This window comes from Podarcis liolepis (genome assembly GCF_965112155.1).
Source record: "Podarcis liolepis genome assembly, chromosome: 3".
NCBI lineage: Eukaryota > Metazoa > Chordata > Lepidosauria > Squamata > Lacertidae > Podarcis > Podarcis liolepis.
In genome coordinates, this window is record NC_139557.1 from 96,098,421 (window position 1) to 96,120,742 (window position 22,322).

Here is a 22,322-nt window from a genome sequence, read left to right on the forward strand (position 1 = left end):
TGCAAACTAATTTCAAACTGATGTGACCTGAACTTAACATTAGAAAAATGAAAAACAAAGAAACCAATATTGACAGATCTGCCTGTTCCTAGCTAGCAGCAATAGTATCCCTCATGTGAGAACACTACTAGCTCAGAGAGTTTTATCCTTTATTTTATATATGAATTCCATGTTTTCTTTGAAGAGATCCTACACAAAAACACTCCTGATTATAAGCATGGCTATAAGTAGCTTGGCTTCCTTGTAACCTATGAAATGCATATTTAAGTCACTCTTGAAACAGATGATTAAGACCTTATACTCATACAGTTTTGCAGAAATGAAAGACATATAATTATCAACAGGGGAAAAAATGAAAAGCAATCCAAAATATGAAGAGCACCCATCAGCCATTTGGCAAAAGCTCTGACTTGAGGTGGGGAGGGAAGAAGATAGAGAATAATGAATTCATCAAACTGTAAATGCACAAACCAATGGAGCGCTTAGACTTCAATTCAAGGCAAATGGAAAGAGAGCCCCCATTACTGTTGAGATATACAGACACAGCCCCACTAATCATTTGGTCATGCTTGGGAGGCAGCAAGTCATCACAGGCCATGACATGAGGAGAACAGTGCGTCAGGATTTGTTGTAAGAAAAAAAATATGTTTATTTAACATCCATATCCGAAGTCCTTGTCCCTCATCATCCTTTCTCCCTCAATACACATACCTGGAGAAAAAGTTCACAAAGCCCTGTTAAACTCTTTCAGCTAAACAAAATCTGTCAATCAAGGAATATACTAAGGTATTTGAAACCTTATACCATGTCTACCCAATATTCTAGAAGTGTTAAATTAGTCATGTGGATATTACAACATGTGAATGACTGTAGACTGCGTAGGTAATTACATGAGATCTCTGAGTAAGCGCAATACTTTTAAAAAATGCAAGTGGACCTTAAAATCTCAATGAAGCTGAAAAAATAATTTTAGCCATGAACACAGTGAAAAAAATATTGTGCGGAAATGTGTGTAGCATGATCCATACTAAGTCTGTGGGCCCATTCTGCTAATCACATGTGCCAAGGTTTTCAGACATAACTATTAATTAGTTATGGTATTGTAAAGGTGAAATCCATGAGTGATCAGAAGGTGATAAGGGCTATATAACAATCTGGCTTAATGTTGAAGGGGAAAAGCCATGTTGGTCTACTATCATGCTGACTTTCTTTGATGGGTAAAAGGATGCTCTGTGACATACTTGCAAGTGCAAAAGGATGCACTGTGAAATATTTGCAAGTAGATAGCTAGTTTTTAAACAAATTTATACTAACGTATATAGTCTTCCAAAAGTACTAGACAACAAGACATATTTCAGGGATCTTTCTATAAGAACATCATTGAGCTTGCAAACTTTTTCACATTTTTCTTAGAAAAATAGATTGCCAATGCCCTATTATAAAATGCTTTGAAATGGTTAAAATGGCTTACAGTGTGCTGTAGAGGATGCATACAATTTTGTAAAATAATAATGAAGTTGCGGGGATATCAGATTTTCAATCCTAACTATGCTTACTGAGAAGCAAGCCTTATTGAATTCAGAGGAGCTTATTCTCATGTTTGAAAAGAAGATTCTTAAGCATTAGAAAGCACTTACTATCCTTCGAAAATGATGTAGTTACAAGTTTAGTACACCTCACACTGCCTAAACAAGGAGAGTTCCTTAAGCATTCAGATTCAGTGTTACAATTTGAGGCGCATTTTTTTAAAAAAGCAACAACAACAAACGACTGAAAAGCATTGTATTTGATATGATGTCATGTGACCATGAATATTCCAGGGACAATTTTAATTTAGATTACAGTTACTAAAGGTCAACTTTACAAAATGTCCACCGGAGGCAGTGAAATGAAGTAAAAAGTCTAGCAAATATGGATTATGAAAGGTCATTGTAGCCTTTCACCTGGCTTTAAACTGTAGGAAATATGGAAATCCATTGGTTTGGTTTGTCCTGCTTCCTATGAAAGATTTGTCAAAATAAAGAATTCTAGCTTGCTTTACTGTGCCATTCAATCTGCTGAAGACAGCAGAATTGGAATATCAGGAACCCTGTAGGACAATATAAAAATGAACCTAGACCAGAACAACAGCATTCCTGGAATTTGAACAGTAGTTAACCTCAACAGATCTTGATCTTGAAAAATTGTTGCCCAGATCCAAAGAATTGTTATAACTGCTTCCATACAGCCAAGAGAGGTTTGGATATAAAATTTGTTTGTTTGTTTGTTTGTTTTAAAAAGCAGCTTTTTAAAACACTCATCCCCAAATGTGACAAGTTTCAAGAAAGTTTTAGAAGTGCTTATTATATGGCATGTTTTTTATATCATTTTTTAAAAGTCCTATTAAGTTATTTTTGTAACCCTGTTCCTCAGCATTTTGTACCTCTAGAGAGCCAGTTACAGCATGGTTCTTGGTTTGCATGGCTCTTGGTGTCTTTAGTGTTCCTGCTGTGTTTATGCTGCGTGAGCTACAGCCATCCTTACATTCTCAAGCATGCACACTTCAACATTGTGAGTAGGATGATCGAGCAGTCAGTTCATGGCAGAGCCATGGGCAGTGGCTCAAGATGAGCCAGGAGGTTAAAAGTCAAGGAACAAACTATGAATCATTGCTGAGGACAAGGGAGGAATCATTAAACCAGAAGGCAGGGTTGAAGAGTAGACCAGAAGGCAGAAGCAAACAAAGGACAAATCAAAGGATGTACAAACTAGAGTTTAGGATGACTTCATTGCTCAGGCAAGGTTTAACTCACACAAGGATTGTTTTTTAGTCCTTCCTGTCCAGGAATAGCCAGTGATCGACTTGGTTAGGCAGATCCAGGACCTGATAGTATATAATTGCTGAGGCAGCTGATAAAACCTGCAACTCTGTGGCTTACCACATGAAGAAGCTACAAACAGATCTGAAGGCACCAGTATCAGCAGCTCCCAACAATCTGGTCCTGGTTACCCCATCCCCAAGCTCCCTCTGCCTCAGGCAATCTGTGCACATAAGCCTGAGGATGAGTGGACTGTCTCCTTATTCTGTAGAAAGAATTAAAAGCTCCTGATTGGAGCATTGTGTTTGGCTATGATAGAACAGGAAAATATAGCTGTAACTCACCCATGCAAAAGTGGTAGGGAAGTGAGGGTTCTGCGAACCCCCATGGAGACCCATTTGACCACAGACAAATGCTGGGTGCGCAGGACTGCACCCTTTGCTGCTTATTGAGTACTCACTCATTTTTCATAATCATGTTGTCCTACTGACCTGAATAAAGATGGCAATGCTTATGTTTGTCTTTTTGTCAATTGGTATACCAGAGGGTTTTATGTGAAACGTTTTGCCCTTGAGTTCATTTATTTTATACACTCCTGTTTGCAGAAAAAATAGCTTTTCTTTGTCCTTCATTTGTCCCAATTATTGTATTTTCAAAGTAAAGGATAGGAAAAGGATAGGTCATTTGAAGAAGGAATACATGATATACTAACATGGTTGCTTTTTCAAGTTTATATAACCATCTTATTTCATTTCTGAGATCCCAATTGATGTCTGTTTTTATTTAAAATGTCTGGAAGGGTAACTTCTGAATGTACCGTCCAAGATAATAGCATTAACTGGCATGGCTGCAAAATCAATAATAGAAACAAAAATATAAGTCTTCTGATTAAGAGTGACACAAAACAAATTTGTTAACTAAAACAGATGTAGTCAACAGTTTAAACATATATCATAAATGTTTAAACTCCATTTGGATTTCTTTTTTGCTTTATCATTTAATACATCATTCTCATGAAAGTTAGCTTTGCCATGTGCAAAACAATCTGTGAAAAGAAAAGGAAAAGTTGACTGTGAAGTGCTTTTCCTTCTCTTCCTAGCTAAATAAATAAAAATTAGACTTCACTGAAGGAAAGTAATTGAAAATGCTAATTCAATGCCTATAGACTAAAACTTTGAAGGACATATCTTTGTAATTTTGGCATCTTAGAAAACTAGGAGGGCAGAAATAAAAATAGATCATTGACCATGAATGCCCTTTTCCAGATGGAAAGTTTAAGTAATTCCATATTGTATTTTTAAAATTTATAGAACGATATGGTTGTATCCAGCTCTGCTGGTGCAACAGGCTTCCATGCATGCAATGGAGCTTCCTTTTCCTCTTCAGCCCCCATGCACCCACAAAATCAGATCCATAAAGTTAGGGGACACTCTGGAACAGATTTTGGGGGTGCACGGGGGGGGGGGAAGGAAATGTAAGTCCTGTTGCACCACTGGAGCTACAAAGGAGAATTGCTAGTCAACGAGATGTACAATACTGCAAAGGTTAGTTGTAACTTGGGGCCAAAATAGGCATGATTTGGGAGATTTGCGTTTAGAAATGCTAACTTCTCTTCTTAAACTCAAAAACAGAGGTCATAACAACATAATAAGCGACTGCTGGATGAGGCTAGCTGTCACTCAGATGCCTGTGGAAAACCAGCAAGTAGGATGTGAGGAATTTTCCCTCCTGTGGTTTCCAACTGGTATTCAGAAGCATTCCTTTCTCTGACCATGGAGGTAGAGCATAGCCATCCTGGCTAGAAGCATAGGATGTTAATTAGGTAACTGCATGGTTGAAGAGAATTTTTTCGCCTGGTGCCTAAAGGTGCATAATGAAGACACCAGCCAGACCACCCTGGGGTGCGCATTCCACAAATTGGGAGCCACAGCAAAAAGACCTGTTTTTGTGTTGCCACCCTCCAGACCTCTTGTGGAGGAGGCGCATGAAGAAGGGCCTCAGATGATGATCACAGGGTCCAGGTACATTCTTATACAGAGAGGCAGTTCTTGAGGTATTGCGGTCCATATGAATATGGTTAGTATCATGAACTGGTTGGACGTGGAAAAATGGTGGCAGGAACCAGTTGGGGAACCACCAAGGGAAACAGGTTCAGAGTCTGGGGACATCAAGGAATTAATCAGTGGGAAAGGAGGGAGATGACTGGGAAGAGAAGGTGTCAGAAGCTGAAGGCTTAGTGAGCTGGGAGAGTATGGCAGAGAGAAGTCCAGAATCAGAGGCAGAAGCCGAAGCAGGTAGGTGGGAGGGAGGAGGCTAAGAGGCAGAGATGTGTCAGGCTGGTGTCTTCCCTTCCTGCTGTGACAAGCTCCCCTCCTCCTCCTCCTGTCTCCCAGAAGCAGAAAAGGGCTGAAATGGGTGGAGCAGTGGCAGGCAGCACACAGGCAAAGTCTCTGATTGCTTGGAAGGAAACCTGGAGCAGAGAGGACTTAATCAGCTGTAGGGAGATGGGGACAGTCTCAGCAACTGATTCATGGGGTAAGACCTACTGGGGATGAGCTGCTGTGCTCATTATGCCTGACATTCAGCCAAGTCTGTGAGGATTGTGTTTTTGCTAATAAAGAGTTAACTCCAACTTTGAACAGTGCTATTTACTACTGGCTCTCACTGTGGCAGTTGGCCACTGTGGGAGAAGAATGCTAAACTAGTTAAGCCTTTAGTGTGATCCAGCAGGGCTTTTCTTAACCATTGGATCAGCTCATAATTCAAGTCCCAATTGATTCAGCTCTTGGTGCTGGAACAATGCAATTATTTTCAGCACTGGGGCAGTATAACCACTGTTTGACAAAATAAAAAAAATCCTTCCAGTAGCACCTTAAAGACCAACTAAGTTAGTTCTGTTTGACAGTGCACAATCCTATGGAATGTGGCCATTAGCCATTCTAAATGAAGTTACAGACAGCTGGACATCCAGGAGTTTTGATATAAAACATTTATTCATTCTGGCCTCATTAGATAAACATCTGAACAGAAATGTCGACTAATTACTGCATTTTGATGGAAGACTGAAATAAAAAGGTACTAATTCAGGACTCCTTGCAATAAAGATAAGTCAGCATCTTAACCCCAAACACATTGTTCTTGCATATCTCAATCAATATGGATTCTGTCTGAAATCAATTTTCAGCTGCAAATATGATTGTTAAATAATTCACAAGTTGCAGGCCTTCAGGCAAGAAGAGGTTAGAGAAACAGCAGAAAAGTGGTGATCTCCACCTACGATGCATTTTCAATTAAAAGAGGAGGACATTTGTAAAAGATGGTTTCATAACTGAGGTGGCAATCTTTTTTATTTTTAAGAGATAAATGGCACTGTAGATTCTTTGTCTCCTGTCGTATATTTTTTAATGTTCCATGTTTTTAACCACACACACAAACCCTGTTGGATAAGTAAGAAATATATAAAGCAAAACTTAAGAGCAGTTTTGAAGTCAAGAAAGGGTCAATAATGGAAAGCGATAGCATCAAAAATTAAAAGCACAATCCAATTGTGAGAAAGTCCAGTTGAATTCAATATGGCTTAATCCAAAGTAAATGGGTCTAGTTAATCTTTGGTCCTTCAGATGTTACTAGACTACAGTTCCCATCATCCCTGATTATTGGCTGTGCTGGCTGGGACTGATGTGTTTGGTAGCAGGTATACCTTGAAAATTAGGGTGGGGGTGCATTTCCTCAGGGACTGTATAGGGTATGTAAGCTATGCATCTTTGTAGAACTAAATCAGTCTTCCTCCAAGCTGGGACCCTACAGACATTTTGGACTAAAATTCCCATCACCCCAGCCAGCGTTCACATGATGACTGGGGCTGGTGGAAGTTGTAGTTCAAAATATCAGGAGGGCACCATGTTGGGGAAGGCAAAACTAAATGCAGAAACACATCTACTTTTAAAATGTAGTTGTAATGAGCCAAATGCTGGCCTTTGCATACTGATCTTCATTTCTGAATCTGGTACTGAACTGAATGAAGTTTCTTTGTACTAAATACGAGAAGAAATGTGCTTAGTAGGAAATGTAGTTAGAATTTATTGTACTATTAAAATCCTATTGGGTCTTTATTTATGAAATGTGTTTCCTATATTTGAGGTTTAGGGAGTCTTGATAATGAGGCTTGTAAGATTCATGTTTCCTTTTCTGCAGCTTAATTTAGGCTCTATATCAAATATGTAAACTAATATTATATCTTCCTGCAGCTTTTGTGTATAAGACATACATTTTGTCCCTATTTCTATCCACTGTTTCATTTTATAAAATCTAAGCTGGTAAATGGCATTTGATTGACAAGATCCCATATTCCTTGCTATTTCATTAAACCAAGTACATTTGACAGAAGCAGTAAATAAATCCAGAGGAATTTGTTGCCACTTTTACAACAACTTTTGTTGCAAAGGCTGAAGAAATAGCATGTCTGCACAAAAGGGAGCATCCATGGATTCTCATGCAATAGATGCATGCATAGCCTTGTCCAAAAACATTCTGAAATTTCATGACAAGAACTTTGGATACACTGGATATCTGTGGAATTGCACAAATAATTACTATCATTATTGTCTAATAAAAAAATAGGCAGGACCGTGGGGGTGGGGTGGAGAATGATCTCCAGAGGAAATTCTATTCCAATTTAGTTTTTGTTTGCTTAGATTTGGCCAAATGGCTTTAGAGAGCAATTACTGATGTTTCAATGACCTCTTGGTTCAATTGAATTAGAGAACTTAATGAAGTTTCCCTCCCTCAGTATTGGTCTTTGCTGCCTTTTAAAATTGATGAAACAGAGTGTCTGGAAGATATTGCACTAATGCTGGCTGTTATTCTCATACTTGCATTTAGCTAGTATATATTTCATACAAATATGCACACTCACAATATGAGAAGAAGCTACAGCATGGTGGGCTCATGCACTTCTCCTTCCCCTCTCTCTCCTCCATTACAACTGAGGTCATTGGAAGCTTCTGTTTCTGTTGTATATTAGCCATAGTTTAACATGTTTAACCATCCTAAACTGTGGTTAATCTTAACTGTGATTAGTGCAAGGAATTAGCCTTGCAAATAATGGTTTAAAGATGCCTTGTTTCAACTAACCATCATTAAGATTAACCACAGTTTGTTGTGTTTGGGTAACATGGTAAACAGTGGTTTATGTGAAATGGAAATGAAAGTTTCTGAACTCCCCTTCACAAATACTCTGGAAGAAGAGATAATGGATAAATACATAAGCCTAATTCATTCTCACATTGTTACATCCCAAGCAGCCCACTGTTCACGTCAAAACACACTTACTCTTCTATTCCGTCTTCATTGGATATTATGGGAAAACTTGCGTTAAATTGTAGAAGGTAAATGAATGGATGGTAAATTTCATCCAAATGAAATAAATAGCAATATCCTACTGTTCATCGTAGAATATAGTAATCTGGGATATATGGTGTCTGAACAATCAAGGTAATTTTTTTAACCAGTGTAGCAAGACCTATGGGTCTTCTAATTCTTTTCTCAAAGCCATATATACTAATAGACACAATCATATTGTGTGGCAATGTATTTCATAAATTCCTCGTTGTGTGTTTAACCAATAAATTACCCAAAGATTTGCTGTTCCTTGTCTACCTGAAACCTACTGTTCTTTAATATTTCCCCTCAGTAGAAAATATGGTTAAGCTGAATCATCTGTCATTTCCTGGATCCTTTTTTGAGTTCTTCCTTCCAAAAGCAGTTCAGAGACAGAACAGATCTGTTAAGATGGCATCATATGATTTCAGGTGATGGACATGCCCAACAGTCATGACTGGTCAGTTGCATACTTCTAGGGATCAGTTGTGATCCATTTCATGCCTCCATAATACCAAATATTAGATGCACAGAGTTGTGGATTTCCAGTCAAGTGCCACATTGGACATAATGGTAAGCCAGTCACTTCATAGTTTGTTTCCATACTTCAGGAAAGAAGAAGTGAGGAGTACTCAAACTTCATGCACTATATTCAGGTACATAGCCGTGTTGGTCTGATGCAGTCAAATATCCCTTGCTTTTTCCTGTAGGACTAATTGCAGTCGTTAACAGTCGTCAACAGGTTTACCATACTAATTGAGTCAATCACCCATCTCCTACTACCCTCCTGAGAAAAGCCCCACCCTACTCTCCCACTATATATTGGGGTCTGGTGACTTCTGTTTCAGTGTGTCTGAAGAAGTGTGTATGCACACGAAAACTTATACCCAGAACAAACTTAGTTGGTCTCTAAGGTGCTACTGGACGATTTTTTAATTTATTTTGCATGCACTATACACAGATCTTGCACCAGCTAATTTGCCTAACTATGGTTTATGGCCAGAGTTCCTTCCAAATGCAGCCAATGTATTCTCAAAGATTTTAATCAATAGTATTCCTCATAAGAATGTGATTTCAGGGGTAAATCTTTAGAAAAGTGGGAAAACTTCAAGCATGCAAGTTTGCTTTAAAAAGTCTCCCATGTGGCTTCTGGGGAGCCAATAGCAGTGTTATTATTATATTAATTTTATATTAGAGTGGAATTTCATTGATTTCCTCCCTCAAATTCATTACTGTGAATTTTTATTGAATGCAATTAAAAAGATAGCTATAGAATCCCTATTTTGAGCTGGAATTTGATCTACAATTATTCAGTTGTAAGGGGCTGCAGGCCAAACCTTCAGTTCTCACGTTCTCAAACCAACTTGCTTCTGTTTAGTAGGACAACAGTTAGGCACCTTTGGTATAATATTGTTGTGCTGACATTCCAAGGTTCTTTTGAGAGGGATACCGAGAAAGAAATGAAGCCCTAGTTAGAACCAAGCAAAACAGAGAAAGGATTTCATAGTCAAAAATATCAGTGACAGTCCTTATTCGCAAAAATGGCCACATACTAATCGGTCACAGTAACTGCAAAAATAATAATTATTTCAGCAAATAAGGTTTGCTAATGCAACTGCTGCCAAGTCTAAGGATACATGTCATTTGACTTGCCAAGGTGGATAATTATGGAGATTTCCATTCATTCTTATTCTGTTTAAAGCAACATGTAAGTTAGCTTTATTAGTTTTATATACATTCTGAGCACAGCTGACCCATAGTTCTTTCTACTGAGCTCACAATTAAAAATACAGCACAAGCCTATCCTCAATGATAAAATAATGCAAAATAAAAATAAAGGCAAAGCATGAATTTACTTGCAGCATTATATACCTGCAAACCATATCTAGATTTTTTATATAATTAATGGGAGGGGTTGGTCCATGAAAGATCCAACAAATCTTTTGAAAGTCCCCCCCCCCTTTAATTGCAAGGGGGGGGAAATACACTGAAAATGGGGGAGTTACATAAATGAGAGCAGGTGCAGTCGTGCAGAGGTAAGTATGCAGCATATGTAAGTGCAGTTGGAAAATCATTGTCTTGCAGAGAATACTCGAAATTGGTCCCTAATGGCCTTGGGTTTTGTCATATGGTCTTGATTATCAGGCTAAAATTGCATTGCCAATGCCTTTAGTGTGAACGAGATGGATGAATAATTATTACGTGCACTGAATACCTTTCCACAAGGAGGAACCAGGACATCCCCTGGTCACCCTAGCTACCATTTCACCCTGCTGTCAGGGAAACTGTAATCGGCCTATTCATCATTTCCTTATTTCTCCTATATAATATAAAAATCTATAAATAATGTGTGCATGTGTGTCCGCATACACTTAAACATGTGCACATGTAATTGCAAAAAGAAATTGTCGGTGTTCAGTGCAACTTGTGAGGAATTGTTTTGAGAGGAAAAATAGTCTCAAAGGGGAGTTAAGGGCAGGGTACTTCATGGTGTTTTCCTCTTAACCCTACCACACATCTAAATTTAATAAGTGTACCTTCTTTAGCAGCAATTCCATGCATAACTGGACTGATTAAATCCTATTGACTTCAGTAGGATTTAAGCATACTAATTGTACAAGGACTACAGTGTTTCTGAACAAGAACAGGACTAGAAGAATTTCTGTTATAGAAATATAAATACAGTGAAATGAGCACACACGCAAGTGTGTTGAGTGGCAGGATACCATCCAGTTATAAATTGCTCTTATTAGTTAAAAGGGGCTTCCTGCCCCTTTTCTACTCCCTTTGCATATATTTTGCTTTCTTCATGTGAAATAATTGAAGGTTCCGGTAATGAGGGTAACAAAAAATATTGGTGAAAACATTAAGAGTAATCCTTAGTGGTATTCAAGAGTTCACCCTATCCCCCATCCTCCTCCCCTCAAAGCAAAATGTGCTTGAAGGATCAGAGATGATAAAGTTCAGAACCACTCTAAGATCTGTGACCATGACCACACTGCTCATTCATCACAGGAATATTTATTGTAAATCATGGCCTTGTGTGGCTGCTGCTTACCCTCTATGCAATCCTTTGCAATACTGGCAATTAGTTATGAGGGCCGCTAGCTCCTAAACACGGTACCTTGAACTTCAGAGCAAACACAAATAGACCACAACAAATTGTGCTTCCTGACAGGGAGTTCTGAATGCCTGATCAGAAGGATTATTTGTAGAGAGTTGCAGGCTTTTCAGAGCAAGATTTCCAGAGTCTGAAGGCTTCCTGATTAATTGCTTGATGCCTTTTGCCACTAAAATCCTAATGAGATGCCTGGGGAAAAACCCTACACAGTTTTGATTAAATAATCAGCCAATCACATCAGTAATTCGGTCTGCTGATTATTTTTACCAGCTGTTGTATTCATGGCTATTCTCTCTATAAGGGGTGTGTGCGTCTGAGGAATGCACAGCATGCATTTGTATAATTCTAATGTGATAGGAAGCAGTCCTTGCTTTCTAAACTCACATTTTGTACAAAAGTGAGTGAGAGAGAGTGTGTGTTAATTACACCCATTGTAGAGAGTGTTAAATGTGACAGGAGAGGAGGATTAAAGCTATTTAGGAGTCTGTGCAAAGCCCCTTTAAGTAAATGGGAGTTGGGCAAGACCACAGATACCTGGGATATTTGTTCTTTCACAGTTTCTGTTAGTTTCAATGATGCTTGTGCAACAGACCTTCCTATAGTGCTGTGCCCCTAGTTTCTTAATTTCCTGTCCTAAATAACAATCACTGTGTATGTAACTGAACACAAAGATGGAGGATTAGATTGGTACATGGTGTAACTTTACTTCAGGTGTGTTTCATGAAATGCAATGCTAGAAAAAGTACTGTAGTACAATCAACTAGGTGTTCATTTGCACAAGTCCTATTAGAATTAAATGGGAGCAGTCCATATTATTGGTCTGCAGTAGGAACCCTGTACTAGGTATAAAATCAAATCCATGTAGTCAGCATGTTATTAAATGTAGGTAGGTATTCTGTTGACATCTCAAAGCATACTCTGAAACCTGATGGCCTCATGACATCAGAGCCAGCTTGCACTTTTTATTCCTAAATGAAAAAAAAAGCTTAAATTTGTTGCATCATCTGACTCCTGATTTAGATTTTCAGATAAGCAAGAGCTAAAAATGGCTCTGCCAAGTGACAGAAGTGTTATCACGAGCCATTCTGGATCAATAGGCTTAAAAAAGGGTTTCGAGTGGCAGTTCAAAAATAGAAAATTTAAATATATATGTAGCTTCATTCTGCTGTAGCCTGTGCTGTATAAATGGCACTTTGGCAGCACATTTCTTAGCAGTGCAAAAGGTGATTTATTAGGCCCACTGAATTTGTGTTTATGTTCCTCATTGTAAACTGTGTTTATAGCAATATGTCTATATTAAGGTGCTAGAGCTAGAATTGCTATCTAAGCTTTAACTTTACCAATATTGCTGAAAACCCAGGTTATAGCACTATAAATAGTCACATCAGTATTGGCACTTGCAAAATCATCTATATTTCTGGGAAACTGTGTCTGTTCCTAAATAAGCATAAAGGGTACTGCTTTAGTACGTTTACCAATACCAGTAATAATTAATAATATAGTTGTGAACATCAACAATCTTTCATTCACTGCTGAATAATGCCCAGAGTATGGCTTTTCAGTTACCACACCCTAGCAGGACAGAAATTCGTTAATCAGTTTTTTTGTTGACAAAGGACATCAGCACGCACAACTTGCATGCAGTGAGGGCACATTTAGCAAGCATATGACATGAACACATTGGAGAACTACCCACTCAGACTAGGAACAGATATCCAAGGACTTGGGCAGAGGCCTTTGCAATGCCTTTTACCTGCAGTGCTTCCAATTTGGAAGCAAGGGGACTAAATTGGGGCATGTCCTTGACAAGGGAATATTACTCCCTCACCAAACTGCATGTAGAACCTACTGCAAGCCTATGTGTGTAAATGCTTGTGCTTTACAGTACTGCTCACAATGATCTCGCTGCTCTTTATTTTTGTAAAGAGAACTGTATGAACAATCTGTATACCTAGACATTTATGCATGTTGAACTCAATTAATAGGATAGATTCTATGTGAAATAGGAAACAGGGGATGGAGTGCATAGGCGAGAGTAACTTTCCCATTTTCTCTCTGACTCCATATACAATCTACAGTCTAGAGTTGTATGTGAAATGGAACAAAGTCCAATAGCTATGCAACTTCATTGCATCTTCTCCCCATTGAACGTCATTGCCTCGCAATTTAATAAACTATTAATTAATCTACTCTTTTCTTCTTTGTCTAAGTGAAGCCATAAGTTCATTTCCATTGCCCTATATTCCCCCATATTTCCACTTAACTTTATCCTACTTTTAGACACGTGTAGATCCCTGCCCTCATCTTAATCCTTTTATCGTGTCTGTCATGTGCATTATAAAACCTCTAAGCAGTTGGTCAGTCCCTTCTCTGGCCAACATCTAATCAAGGGAGTCTCCCTTGCAAACTAACCCCAACCTAGGAGCAGAAATAAGGCAGAGAAACATAAATCCAGGAGTGCCACTGTGTCACCTCACCCTCCTGTCCTTGCAACAAGGCACTCTGGGCAATGCATGTGGCCCTCACAGTGCTTTCCTGCTTTCCTTTTCCTCCCACCCTCCTTGGTGGGCGGTGGTGGCACTGCCCTCCCCCTCTCTCCTTTTGACCTGCCCAGGGTCAGGGCATACGTGAGTGTCCCTTCACTGGCAACGAGAAGGAGGTGCTGCTGCCCAGTCCCAAAGGCCCGGTCCACAGGTGCTGCCTCAAGGGAGCCTGTCATGGGGGGGGGGGCGCTTCATTGTGCCCCCTCATAAATTTGTGCCCGGGGCCATGGCCCCCCTGTCCCCTCCCACGCTACACCACTGCCTCAATATAACAGTACTTATTTCAGTGGTGGGGAATTTGTGGTCCTCTAGATGTTGTTGGGCTACAATTCCCATCATGGTTGACCATTGACCATGGCTGAAAATGGCATATAACGTGTATATATTGGTTTTGTATATTTGTATGTGTATGGTATTGCAGAAATATTAGAAATTTGCACTAAAATGCTGATTAATTTTCATGAGGACCTTAAAAAACTCCCCAAACGTATGTGAAAATTTTTTCTACAAATTGTAGCATTTTTTTTGGTAAAGTTTAAAACTTATTTGTACAGTATCAGTGGAAAAATTGATGAAAGGACTCAGTAATAGCTGCTATTTGGGTTGCTTAATATTAGTGGTGAAATAAAGGAAGTTTTTGACTTTCATGTTATAACTCCGTGTCAGTCAGAATGGAAGGACCGGTTGGTTGTTTTTTCCATCTTTACGCAACAGGATTGATTACTGATGTTACTATTTCTAATCAGGTATTTTGTTTCCAAGGAATGAAATAATTTGGAACATAAAACATTTACAGTACAGATATGCTCCATCTGCCATCAAAATGGGGTCAGATAAAAAGATATACTATTATCTATTTTGTATCTCTCATCTTCTGAGACCACAATGGCAACAATTCTCTAGACCAGATTTAAGCACATGAGTATAAAGTAAAGGTATGTTTAAAGAAAATGTCATTCAGAAAGATGCAGTTGGCCAAGGCAACCAATATGCAATCTGATCATAAGGCAGATCTGGGCAAATTTTAAATCTGCCTTTTCAATTTTGCCAAAAAGCCAGATGCTATTTCTGGAAAGGCATTTTCTAAAATTTGGCAATGATGTCCTAAGGCTACCACCTGAAAAAGGAAGAAGAAATGGTTACACTTGTCTATTCCATTGTGGATATTTGCCATGGGAACAAATATATATGTACCCATCTCATAAGCTATGTATACCATTCCTGATACTGTTTTCATGGAATGATTCACACAAACAAAACTGGCATGGCAACTTCAACAGAATGCAAGCAAAGAGATGTAAACACCTAGAATTGCTTACGGTACTTTGCAACAATCGTGGTTTCCCCCCCAGTTTCCTTTTAAAACTTTATTTGCTATCATGGTATAAGTAATTCTCCTTTAGTTCAGGTTCAGAAGCTTAAACATTTCTTTTGCTGGTTTGGGTACTAGACATTGCATTATAGACACTGTTAACAGTGGTTGACTGCTAAAAGTGATGTTGTGCACTGGTTTTGGCTCTGTTCATGTTGACCAGGCTAACCACTGGAATAGAAATGTTTTGTGCAGAAAACCACAGTAATTGAAATGCATTCTCTAGGATTGAAATATAGCAGCCAAGTCTGTATCCCAGTCTGCCTGTTTTTATGTGTCCCTGATTCTAGAGTCATTTTTTAAAAGTGAGTGATGCCATTTTTTTACATCTTTCATTTAATATGCTGCTTGGTAAACAGTGTTTTAGATTAGTATATTTGTAATTTAAATGAAGACAATATATCAACCAATATTTTTTTTAAAAAAAGAAGTTGTTTGAAGAATGATTGATGTCACTGTTATGCCCTGTTTAAAAGAAAAAGGGGGAAATTGGGTTTGGAAAGGATTGAGGTGGAGGGTGAAATAGAAATTATCTTTCATGGGCAGGTGTATACTGTTTTTTAAACCCCTAGCCAGACTTAGTGGCTGAATCTCTGCTATCTTCAAGCACACTAATAAATTCTGCCTAATTCATTTTTTATTCTCTCTTGGGGTCTGCTTGCTGATTTGCCTCAACAAAGGAAGCATCATGTTACTTCTTTTAAATAATTGATAGCTCTGAGTCCAAGCCAGCTCGAAGGAAATTCTGAAAATAGGTACTTATTGAGTAAATACCCTGCATTTCCACCACTGCCAACTACCCTCCCCTATATTTGTTCTGTTCCATGGGCTACTGTCAGTTGCAGATGATCTCATCGATGCTTTGTAGACACCCAGCACTTAGCAGCTCCAATTTCATTTATGTTTTTTAATATATATTTAAAAAAGGGAAGCTGTTAATTATAATGTCTCTTGCAGCTAAGAGCTCTTAATAAATCATAATCAATACTATGTCATAGTGCCAACCAGAGATGGACATTTTGACTTCAGACATGGAGCGGGTACCCTCTCTAGAAAAGAGATGAGCCAAACGTATGCAGTCATTCTTCTTTAGGGCAAGTTTACTTACTCTGTTTTGGAAAGTTCCTTTCCACTTTAGTCTTTGGTATAAACCTGCTGCTTTTTTATTGCTTTTAAGCCCACAAGAAATATGAGAAAAGTCCTGCCTCACTTATAAGATATGTGAGAGTGAGAAGGGTTATTAGACTCCTCTAGGAGCCTAAAAATTAGGACAATCCTGCAGCTAGTTAGGTGTTTTGTGCTTACCATACTTTTGTGCTCTTATTGTTGCTGTTACATAAATCAGTGCCTAGTTGCTAGAGAACATAAAATAGATTCCTACAGTTGTGGTGTATTTTAGAGAAATCTCTGTGCTTAGAAGAAGAATGACTTACTTCAGAGTAGACGTGCATAGGGTTGTGCTGCATTTGGTCTATTGATTTTCATTGGGGTGTGATATGTCGTCATACTGCTCTGAATCTAGGGAGACGAGGAGCAATGAAGCAAACATTGTAACGTAGTGATGCACACTTTTTCCAGTCCCCACTTCTACTTTTGATGGCTAGATGTTCTGACAAAAAAAATAGATAGCACGAGTGTTTTCATTAATTAAATTCCTTATCTGCCTTTCACCATAAGGTCCCAGGGTATGTTACAGAAATGTTCACAAGCAAGAGAATAGAGTGGGTCCTAAAATATATATCATGTTTCAAAGTCCAGGGTAAAGAGGTGCATCTTCAGTATATAACAAAAAACTGCATAGTGAAAATGCCACGTGTACTTCTGTAGGGAGGGTATTCCACAGCTTTGGGATTCCCATCCCCTGCATTTCTGAAAGGCAGTGGAACTACCAATATGTCCTCGCCCCCCCCCCCACGGTAATCTTGACACCTGAGAGGGTCTGTTTGGTGTGTGTTGGGAGGGGCACTGGAATCTTTCATTGTTAAGGATGTCTGCTTTAAGGCTGACATTATGTATGGATACTTAATGTACATGAGGAGATTCTCCAAATTGCTCATACCTGAGTCAATATTTCACCTTTTTAGAACTCAAGCAAAATCTACATCCATTTTAAAAGATTTTGTATACAAATATTTGGTCATCTTTGCAATTTTCTGAGGTCCCACGTGGAAAACTTTTTCAATTCCTTTCTTTTCCTCTCAGGTATATGACGAAACTTCTACTCCTCAATTATTTAGAGGGTTTTTCCCCCTCCCCCTGAACATTTTCCTCTCCCTAATATACATAAATGCAGAGTTTACTTTGATCCTAACAATTAAACATTTATTTTAAAACTGACTGGCTGCTTTCCAGCAATGCTCTTTTCTCGGCATCATGTACTGGATCTTAAAGTAGTTGGTTAAAATAGTCTCTGTGAATCAGGAAGTGGTAAGAAAGAGAGAGATTTCCCCCCCTTCATGGTGGCCATTTCCCCCTTTCCCTCTCCCCTCCAGTTTTGAAATTCAAATCGAATGCAATTTTCAGCTCATTTGAGCCAGAATATACTGTTGCTGAGCTTCAGTGGCTCTTAAATACAAACTCTTAGCTGAAAACAGATATCATCTGTCATTAAGGGTGTGTGAGAGTGCCCTACTCACATATTATTCATAGGATTGAGGACTGTACTGGATACTTCAAACTATTTTGACCAGTCAGTCACAGACAAAATAATCAGGTAATCAATATTTTTTTTGCAGTTTGATACCCCTTTTAAAGCATTCCTTGTAATGAATAGTAAGTGCAAACTAAATGTATTTTCCCTTATACCATGAGTATTTCTCTCCATAGAAGTTGTGTAGCCTGATTTTGGGTGGAGCTTTTCTAGGAGTCAGTTATGCCCAGCTGTGACCATTTCCAGTGCTCCCATGACCCTTGCCTCCCTGGCTAAAAAAGGTTTTGAAAGGTCGCCTCGGTATAAAATAAAAGCATATACCACTCTGTCATAAGACATCAGGGTACAACAATATGTATACAATAAATGAAAATTTAAAACATTAAAAACGGGGGAAACCCATCTGTAAAATAATGGGCTAATCAGAAGGTTTTAAACAGCTGCACACACCTGTTGGCATAAAAAAAGTCTTCAAGGAATGCCTAAAAGTCAAAAGTGAGGGTGCCTGCCAAATTTCTGCTAGGAGAGTGTTCCACAGCATGGGACTGGCAACAGTAAATATATGACTTCTGGTTGAAGGCATTTGAGCCTCTGTAACGTGGAGGACAACTAGCAGCTCGTCTCTGGACAATTTCAACTAGTATATAAAGGTTCAGAGGTATCATAGTTCAGATGTATTGCGGACCCAAGTCGTTCAGAGCTGAGAAATGCTCCTATCAAGCCCTAGAGCCTAGACAATATTTAACCAAACGGACCAGTGGTCTGACTTGATATAAGGCCATTTCCTGTGTTCCAGCTTCAGGTCCCTTATGTAGGCACATGGAGCACTATAAGGGATGTGACAGTTACAATGCAGAGGCAGCTGTGGATTATTTGGCCCTCCTTTCTCACACAAGCAAATAACTAGATATTAGCATTACTGGGAGCATACACTTATGGGCCTGTCAAACTAGGAAATTCCTAAAGAGGTGCCACTTCCTGCCCAACATAAAGCAAAGCATGAACCAAATACTAGGCTAAACATGAACATTTTCCCCTGGAGTTTAAGATTACTTCTTTTAAAGCACTTGGTTTTCCCAAAAGAATCCTAGGAAATGTTCTGCACAGGGACACAAAGATGCAATTCCCAGCACTCTTAACCAACTTCAGTTTTCAGGCTTCTTTAGTCCTGTGCTTTAAATGTTGCATTTTAAATTGTATGTTTTATTTTAAATTGTCATGGGACCTTAGGGTGAAGGGTAGGTAATAAATCAAAGTTATTATTAATAATAATTGTGCTTTAAATGTATGATGTGAATGTTGTCAACCATGGGAGCTGTCAGGAACCAGCCTGCAATAAATCACACAAAGTGGGATGACAGTGAGTGGTCAGAGGGAGAAGACAGGGAAGAGCAGGTGTCAAAGCTGAAGCAGTAACAGGGCTTAGTGAGCAAGGAGAGTCTGCAGCAGAGAGAAGTCCGGAAGCAGGAGCAGGAGAGGAGGGAGGCTGAGATGCCGAGATGAATCAGGCTGGTGAAGAAGCAAGAGTGTCTTCCCTTCTTGTAAGGAGGCGTCATGAGAAAATCTCTGGCAGTTGGTTATATTTACATAATTCACACAGTTCACCAAATCCAGCTTTTCTCTGTGCAGAAATCAGGTTACTGTGCCAAAGAATTTCAACTTTTTTTAAAAAAAGAAAGGAAAAATAAAGGCTTTATGTAGTTTCCAGATTCATGAACATTTTTAGCAATGTGATGCTGCACAGTTGAAATGCAACAGTCATTTCTTTATTTTCATTTAACTTGAAGTTTAGCCATCTTGCTGTGTGATATATTAAGAACATTCTCATGACAAGTCATGGGGCATCCATGCTATTCGCTTATTCCACTGTCTGTGTGATTTATCACTCAGAGAATATTTTGGTTTGCTGGATTCTCAGTTCTCCAAATGCTGGCATCTGCTACCGCGTTGTAAGGTGAGAGACAGGATAAATAACTCACATAATTAAACCTTCATAATAAAACTCCATATGGATAAGCTAAAACAACAACAACAATAACACCACCTTTGTTGCAACTGCTAGCTGACTTTCATCCCATGTACACATAGTACCCTTCCTCCTTGGCCAGTTGTGACTTCTAAGCTCTCTGACAGTGCATTACATTACTGGCACTGCTGATCCTTATAAAGAAATCTGATATTGCTAATGAGGTTATGATGATGTATTTAAATCAGCTGCCACATCCATGCTCTAACCTCTTCAGCTGGAAAAAGGGCAAGCAGCTTCCTTGGTAGCTGTTGAAAGAGTCAGCTGTTCTGCTGCGGACGCTGTATGCTGTTTCCCGGAAACTGGGTACACTCTCTGAAGAATGCACCGTACCATTCTCTCAAATTAATCTTTATCTCCATTCTCTTCCATCTGTCTGTTTATATATATTTTTAACCAATCACGGTAATCCATCTGAATAAACAAAACGCATGCAGGTGTTTTGTGAATATGGATGTCAACATTCTATGCCCTCATGGTTTTCGCTGAAGTTAAATTTCTGTTATCCAAACTGCTGGTTATCTTAGGTATGCAGCAAAAGTGTACAGCCTATAAGAAAATACAGAAAAGCAGTTTCCACACCTTTCTGCAAACAGTGGTATTTCTTTTCTAGTATTATCAGCCAGGTACTTCTGTTTAAATATTAATCTCTTGAAGCATTCATTCAGCTCTGATAGCTTTATTTCCTGTTAAGCAGTCTTTGCAAATAGTTGAATTTTGTCAAACCCCTCACATTATAGAAATATTTTGTGGCTTTAATTGTAATATAACAATGTATTTAATAATCAGCTGGTCCTTTATAAGTGTTAAGGTTGTGTGTGTGTGTGTGTGTGTGTGTGTGTGTGTTACATCAAGAAGGGATTGCTTTTCAAATGCTAATCCCAAAGTAGCTCTCACTGGTTTGATATACCTGCTACCTCCTGAAAAATGTGTAATCCTCCAGTATACATCCAGCTTCCTTGTACTGAGCTTTAACTCTTATGACTTTATGTAGCTTTCCTCCGTGTAATCCGGTTACCTGTTTCCCAGGTGAAAGCTCTTCTTTTTTTGAGTGATAAAGAGCTCACAGCATTCTGTTGTTATAAAACTGTTCTGCTGTCTTGAGTTCCTACCAGGTAAACAATATATCATGCTTTCCCCCTTCTCTTCCTCTTTTCCTTTCAGTATAACCCTAAAAGTTCTGAAATTCAAATACAGATTGTCATTTTACAATTGTTCTTCATTTCTGTAGTTGCTGGCTTTGGGGCAAGGGAAAGAACATTCTCTTTCATTTCACTGCTCATTAAAAATCTAGTAATTGATCTTGGATAAAAGTATACAAAATCCTACTATGAGTAGTAATTCAAAATAACTATTTTTCAAGTGAAATATGTTCTGCTAAAGTTTTTTTTAAGAAATACTAGAAAATTCAATATTATGCTTGTTGGGTGCTATCTAGCTAGCACCAGAGAGCACCATCTTTCCAAAAGAACGTGGGCAGTAAAAGGTGTCCATGAACTGCATCACCATTCTTCCATAAACATTCAGTATGTGTGAATATGTGAATGTATTTTTATTTGAAATAATTTATATCTCACTTTTCCTCTCTAAGGAGACCACTACAGCATACAATAAAAAGTAAATGTTTTTACTCTTTATAAAACAGACAGTATAGAACAATTGCCAGTAGCACAGCATTCAGAATACCTTGGCCAACTCCAGAGAACACTACTAAGTGGTTTGGCCACACTCCGGGAGATTATTTGCTTTCTAAGATAATGATCTCATCTTATACCACAGTGTCACCAAAATTCACAGTTACGTGGATTGATAATGCTTGCCTGTATTGCAAATGGATTCCCATTTACCTTGGGAGTTCTTTCTCGCTCAATATGAGATTCAGCATGATCACATGCCCAAAGCCAGCTTCTTCTTTACTGAAAGTCCTGTTGATTTGCTGCAAAATATATGACCAGACCACTCAATAGATGTTTATAGATGTATATAACTGTTTATGTAAGTTTTTATTATGTTATAAATAGCTCCAGGATGCCTCATGGGAGGTTATTCATTAATGAAAAATAAATACCGATAAATAGTAATATAGCTTTCCCCCATTTGAATACTTTTAAAAATGTAGAATGCTGAACAGTTTATATGAACGTCCTAGGGAGCTATGTGAAATGTGTCTCTAACTTGAAATTAGATAAACAAGAGTGCTGTTGACACAAGGCAGTACTTCACAAACTTCTCTCTCCCTTCTTAACTTAGTCTTATCCCTCCCCCCCCCCTCAGACCAGTCCTAATAATCTCTTCTGCATGTAAATAAGCAGGGATCATTTCTGATGTTATTTTTGCAGTCTGTTGCTATGTGCAAGAATCTATGGGCTGGGATATTAATCCCAGCACTACAATTAGAGCCAAAATACTGTGCAAAAGAAAACTTGGGGGCAG

The 22,322-nt window shown here is 38.6% G+C and overlaps 1 protein-coding gene across 21 annotated transcripts in view; it reads left to right on the top strand.

The window, feature by feature from the left end:
• The window catches only part of ESRRG (estrogen related receptor gamma), a 476,442-nt gene that overhangs the window by 105,948 nt on the left and 348,172 nt on the right, over window positions 1–22,322 (top strand). The gene's annotated exons all lie outside the window — the stretch shown is intronic.